This window comes from Mus pahari, chromosome 1 (assembly GCF_900095145.1).
Source record: "Mus pahari chromosome 1, PAHARI_EIJ_v1.1, whole genome shotgun sequence".
NCBI lineage: Eukaryota > Metazoa > Chordata > Mammalia > Rodentia > Muridae > Mus > Mus pahari.
In genome coordinates this window covers 124,550,301-124,557,044 of record NC_034590.1, presented here as the reverse complement: position 1 = coordinate 124,557,044, position 6,744 = coordinate 124,550,301, and the positions used below count along the sequence as shown (strand labels likewise).

At 43.6% G+C, this 6,744-nt stretch overlaps 1 protein-coding gene across 3 annotated transcripts in view; it reads right to left on the bottom strand.

Annotated features, from left to right (window-relative positions):
• LOC110334998 (glycine N-acyltransferase-like protein) overlaps positions 1-6,542 on the bottom strand; it is a 27,386-nt gene extending 20,844 nt beyond the window's left edge. Inside the window, exon 1 of one of the 3 annotated variants that reach the window (XM_029540048.1) lies at positions 4,638-6,542. The gene's annotated coding sequence lies outside the window, so the exon portion shown is untranslated. Of the gene's footprint in view, positions 1-2,565; positions 2,790-4,637 lie in introns of those variants that run through there. The other 2 variants (XM_021217083.2, XM_021217076.2) reach the window with 2 other exon arrangements.
• Positions 6,543-6,744: the final 202 nt, after the last annotated feature.

Sequence of the window (6,744 nt, the reverse complement as noted above, 5' to 3'; positions counted from 1 at the left end):
TGTGTGTGTGTGTGTGTGTGTGTGTGTGTGTGTGTGTGATGTATACCATGTATACATGGAGAAGCCAGAGGACAACATGTGGAAATCAATTCTCTTCTTATATCATGTAATTTCCAACTCAGGTAATCAAGCTTGGTGGCAAGCACCTTCATCAACTGAACCACTTCACCAGCCCCTTTCTACTTTGAAATAAACTTTGACATGGAATATTTTCCATTAACTGAAAATGTCATTACTGTTTGTTCTGCTACAAAGTAGTGTTTGTAACCTATTCACTTACCTTATCCCCAATCCTATTTTCTTGACTCTTACTCTATCTTAAAAGAGACTTATGGGGCTGATGTTCATACTGAGTATGAACTATGTAATACAAAATGGTATTTCTGCATTATGACCTGTGTTCCAAATAGAAATTATCAAATGATGGAATTATAACACTGAGTGAAATGATTGAACAAAGCCTGTGATCGATGACCATGTCGAGTGTTCTGCTTGAGCAGCAGGATTTCACAAGAAGGAAATGCTTGGCACAGACCTTTGTATAAGGTCTGTCCTGACTTTAAAGGTTGCAAAACAACCATTGAGCAGAGCAGGTCGTGATAGTCTGAATATGCTCAACCCAGGAGTCGCACTATTAGAACATATGGCCCTGTTGGAGTAGGTGTGTCACTGTGGGTGTGGGCTGTAAGGCCCTCACCCTAGCTGCTTGGAAGTCAGTATTCTGTTAGCAGCCTTCAAATGAAGATGTAGAACTCTCAGGACTAGCTGTACTGTGCCTGTCAAGATGCCTCCATGGTCCTGCCTTGATAATGGAATGAACCTCTGAATCTGTAAGCCAGCCTCAATTAAATGTTGTCCTTATAAGAGTTGCCTTGGCCATGGTGTCTGCTCACAGCAGTAAAACCCTAACTAAGACACAGGCCATTCGAAAACATACTAGTTACTATGCTCCATGGAACCACTGGGTATCTCGTTAGACGCGTGAAGAAAAATCATCTTGTTGGACTTGAATAGTTGTTAGACTTTGGTGTGAGGCTTGCACAGCTCAGTCTTTCAAGACAAAACCACATTTGTCCTAAATCATTTCCCTCTCTATTCCTTCTACGTTCCTGGCAATTACAAAGGGCCCTTGACCTATTTTTGGTGTCCATGAACTGACTTATCAGTGTCTAGGCATTAACTCCAGATGGCTCCTTCCCTGTTTGCTCTGTCTGACTTCAGATCTCTGGTCAGTGTAGTCACAGACTTCCCATCTTTAGTTTGACCCTTTGGAACACTGGTTCATTGGATGATGGAGGAGAATATATATCTGCACAAACAGTGCTGGCAAGAGTGTGCTTCTATTGGTTCCAGTGACCAAAGGATCTTACCCTGTTTTTTTTTTTTTTTTTTTTTTTTTTTTTCGATCCTGTTGCTTTAACATGTTGGGAAATGTGTGGACTAATGAGATTTCTCTGTGACCCTTTACCTATGTTTGTTCACCAACGACAATGGGCAATGGCAGGCCTTTCACTGACCCTTGCACTCTCTATGTAGAAAACAGCCTTCCCTTTCTTTTTATGTTTATTTTTTCTTCTCTAATAAAACACATCCCAACCACAGAAAAAGTCCTAGCCAGAAGCACTGAAGCAGAGTGGCTTTGGGAAGGCTCATTTGTGTTCCTTTTGCTTTGTCTTGTTTTGTTTAAATTTGGATTCTTTTTCAGTGCTGGTGACAGAACCTCAGAAATTTTATGTAAATAAGAAGCAAATTGAAGTTTGATATCAGAGTACTGCAAGGATACTAGCAAGTATCCCTGAGTACATTTGGAACCAGTTTCTGCCTGTGTATACCCACACCCTGAAACAGAAATGTATTGTTCAAGTAATATAGGAGAAAGGGAATAGGAGCACATTGGTGACCTGCCAGTGCTGGCCATGGGCAAAGTCCTCCTGTAAGTGGCATTTGGAGACTCTTTATGAAAGCATTTCTGTGTTTGAAGTTTATCAAAAGAACACAATTCATGGAAAAAAGTTCTCTATGAAAAACTGTATAATAGAGGCATGTCACCCTCTATCTACGTTCATAGATAAGATAGTAAATATTTTTAATTAGGAATCCTTAATAATAGAGTTGCATTATAGATTAGAGTTTTTAAATACATATCTTTTATGGTTTGAGTAATCAATCCACATTTTCAAAGTGTTAATACCTTTGCGATTTTTAAGTAGGGAGATTCATTTATCTGGATATTAGAAACTCAAAAGAAATCTAACTATCTTAATAAGCTATAAAGTATTTACACACACAAACACACACATAGTCTCAAATAAATATAACTTGAATTAACATACTTCTTTCCAGCCTCAAATACGTTTGCTACCACAGGTCTACAAATAGCTGTTTTCAGTTTCATCATATTTATTTATCAATTCATAATAAATCTTTTCTCCACTCAATCAAGAACTTCTCACAAATCCCAGAAGTTTGCTCTGTATTTGACAGTTTCCTAAATCTTACTAAATGAAAAACCTCCTTTCTTCCCTAACAAAATTTCCATAACCAATGAGTTCTAACAATTTCTACCTTTATCCAACAGGAATATTTTGATTCATCCCTTTCAGTAGAAAGCCAAAAGGAGATGAGGAGTTCCCGAGTATCAGTTTCTCTTGGTCCTCACCTGCGAAGCTGTCTCCTCGTCAGTACAGAAGCCAGCTGGAGAAGCAGCAGCGATGTATGGTGACCATCAGGTGCTTTGATCTGGCTTCTAGGAAACTGTTTAGCGGAAGTTCTTATAACATGTGTACCAAGCTATGCAAACCCAAAACAGTGTCATTTCTGGCCCCTCCCTCTGGGGTCCTTGTTCCAGAATCTGCTCTGTAACTGGGAAGTTAATTGTGTACATTTGGGGCTCTTTTTCAAAACTGAATAACTTTTTGCTCCTAGAAATCCCACTGTCACTCAGAAACTGAGCTGTGAAGCCAGCTGACCTGGAGTTAGTGGCTGTGTGGGTATACACATGTGATAGAGTATTATTTAACCATAAAGGCATAAAAGTTTCATATTTGGTATAATATGGGTGAATCCTAACTACATTGTATTAAATGAAATAAGCTAGACACAGGAGAGAAGTACCAGATGATCCCACTTAGAAGATCAGTGTAGAGGAAGCAAATTCAGACACAGAAGGTAGAATAGAGGTTACCAAGAGCTCAGAAGGTTAGAAGTTATTGTTTAGTAGATAAAAAGGTCACATTAGGAAATAATGATATAGTTGAGGTGTAGATAATGGGTATAATTGCAAAATCCTGTGAATATATTTAACGCACTATGTTGCACACTTAAAATAATTAAAACGATGTTATGCAGACTTTACAAAGACGTATTTACATATATGTATGGATATATGTGAATGTATGAATATGTATGCACATATACATATATTTTGGTATATGTGTCAACAGAAAACAAAATACAATATATCCCATTTCTCAAGTATCAGTGTATATATTCCTGTCTGTGAATCTCTATCAATTAGCCTCATATAAATACACTTCCTTTTTCTCAGTTGTTGAAGGTAATCATTGTTACCTAAATGTAAATAGGAGTATGTGTGTGTGCGTCTATGTTCCTTTGCATAGTGGGGAGTACTCATTCTGTTGTGCATACATATGAAGGCCAGAAGTTAGGTGTCTTCCTCAGTGTCTCTCCACCTTATTTTTTGAACCTGGAACTTTTCAATGTGGTCAGACTGCCTGGGCAACATGCCCAGGAGCTCCTCCAGTCTCGTCTCCCTCTTCTCAGTGTTAGCATAAGGAAGTGTAGTTAGCTGTGCCCCACATTTAACTGAGTGCTGGAGATCAGAATTAAGTCCTCCTAAGTACATTGCAGGCACTCTACCAGCAACCATCTCTTAAGTGTTAATTCTTAACTAAACTTCAGTCAATGTTTTGCTGGTCAGTGATTTGAAAACTGCTCATTTTTGCTAGTGTCAGGTAGGATCCAGAAACCAAAGGGAACACTGCATACTTCACTTACCTTGTGATTTTAGCAGAGCAAAGTTTGGATAGCTTTCCAGTTTTTCTTTTACACAGCATTATGAACACTACAAAAATTCCACTGAAGTACAAAAACCTTGAAGTCAGTTCCCTGGGTTCCAAATTTGATGTTAACACCCCTTAAGTGAATCCATTGAGTAATAGCATCTAGCAAGAAGTCTGGGTATTGGGGTAACTGAAAACTTTGCAACTATGTTCCAAAGGGAGTGTGGAGATGAGATGGAAGAGAGGAAGAGGAGGAAGGGAAAGGAAGATTATTTTTAGACTTAGCTTTAGTGTTTGCATAATGATCAGAATTATGACACAGAAATTCGTGATTTATTTAACCATTTTTCTGTTTTGGAAATTTAGGACACCCCAAAATCTTACTGTTATTTTAAAAGAACAGCATAAGAGGCATCTTTGCACATAGTTCTCAGTTTTCATAGTTTTATTTTTTAAATAATTTATTTTTAATTAATAATTAACACAGAGAATTAGGTTTTATTGTGCCGGTTTCAGACAAAATTTATTTTGTTGAATCACCTCACCTCTTTCACCCCCCCCCATACCCTCTCCTCTCCTGTACTAGGAGAGTACTAGTGTCCTAGGTTACATTACCTCCAACAGGAACTGAGAATTCCTCACATCCTCAACAGCACTGCTGTCTCTTTTCTTTATCTTTAATTGTCACTAGGGGAAAATGGAATCCAAAACGTAGCTTCAATTTTCATTCAGCTGGTAACTAAGAATGCTGAATGCCTTTTTAATCCTTGGTGTCCATATGTGGTTCTACATTTGTGAACGACATCTTCCATTCATTGTCCAATTTATTGACTAGTTATTTTGACGTTTAATTACTGCAGTTCTTTAAATATTCTAGATGCCAAGCCCCTGTCTGAGGCCTAGCTGGCAAAGACATTCTCCACTCTGCAGGCTGTTGGAGAATGATGCAGAATGTTCACTCTGTCCCGTACTCTGTGGACAAAGGGAGCAGCTTCTCTGCCAGGCATGCCAGAGCCCAGTCCTCCCCATTCTTCTCTCCACCACATCCAGATGCTCCAGCTCTGGAATCCCTGGCTCCAATCTCTCTTCCCATTAATTTTCCAGCACTTTTCACACACTAGACTGTAATTAGAGACTGAGGATCCCTATGGCTTCCCAAGTCTTACATCCAGGAGCTGTCAGTGGGGAAGACAGTGTCCATAGAAGAGGGCCAGAGTCAGCCAGGTTGAAGGGCAGGGGAGGTGTATGGCAGCCCCGAAGGGGCTCGAGGCAAAGGCAAAGCAGAGTCAGCTGAGGTGTGAGCAGTCAAGGGGCTCCAGCAATATCTTGCTGAAGAGTCCGCATTTCCTGGGAACTGCAAAGTCCTAGAATTCCTGAACAAAGGGCCAGTAGGGGCTGGGGGTGGCGATGGGGGCATAAAGGGGTCTCCTGCAGCTAGACTGAAGCTGGGTTTGTATAATCAAGACAATTTAAACTATTTGCAAGGACATTTACTTGAAGGTGGTCTTGGAAGCCTGTGCCCTCAACACCTATCACGGAATCAGTAAGCAAAGCTAGCCACCGAGCCACTGGGTGAGTCACAGTGGACAGACCAGGGATGTGGATGGCTCACCAGTGTCTTGGAGGAACTGGTTCATGGACTGCAGGTCAATGATGAAGTAGGGGGCAATCTGTCTCTCCACCTAGCCCAGCACCACGCTGGCCCTGCGCGTGGACCAGCGCACCACCGCCTTGAAGTGGTGGTTCACAGCAGGACTGTAGGGACATTCTTCAGCCGCCATTCTTCAGCCATTCTTACACCACTAGGGTCCAAGGCTGAGGTCTGGAGCATGAGAGCCCTGAGATGCCCTCCTTCCCCGTCCCTGCACACCCGGCCTCGGGCGCCACCGCCTCTCGGGAAGCCTCAGCTGCGGCTCATGGGAGAGTCTGCAGTCGCTTAGGCACCGGGACGCTGACTCGGAGCTGCCCGCTTCCGACTGCGCTCCACCGCCGCTGCCGCTGCCGCTGCCGCTGCCGCTGCCGCTGCCGCTGCCACTGCTCCGAGGGGTCCAGCGGCTTCATGCAAAGACCGGGCCCTGCGCATTCGTCGCCCTGCCTTGCAAAGCCACCCAGGGCGCACGGCCCAAGCGCGACACAGCACCCGCCTCACACCAGTTGCGCCTCGGGCTCCAGCTCCACTGTCAGGCCCTCAGTCCTCTCTCCGCTCGGAGCAAGGCAACGGCGGTGGCACAGCTCCCTCCCTGCGACTCCGCTCAGTGGCTTCCAGGAGTCTCCCCTCCCCGGCAGAATGCCAAGGTGAGCTCACGCCCGCGGAGGCTTCCCTGATCCCCGGGTGTCCGAAAGCACGCTTGCCATTCCGGTCCAAGGGGCCACCGCGGGGACTGAGGTTTGCAGCCATTAACTTTCTGTCTGTTTGTTTTCAGCACAGCGCTGACTGTATCCACGCGCCTACACTTGAGTCTCACCAGGGCTTTTGCTCGCACTGACCTACACACACTGACGCACACACGCACGCTCAGCCCCACGCCTTCTTCTTCTGGCCTGCTATTACCTCATCCAGGCCTAAATCCTGGAGGTACGTCAGATATGCAGAAGCCACGCCCTCTGTTAGCTTGCACCAGCATCCTAGAGCTTTCGTGCTCTCTGCTGGTCAAATGCCACACAGTTGTGATCACTGAAAGCCACTGCCAAGGGATGCATGCGTTTATGGTATAAACGTTAT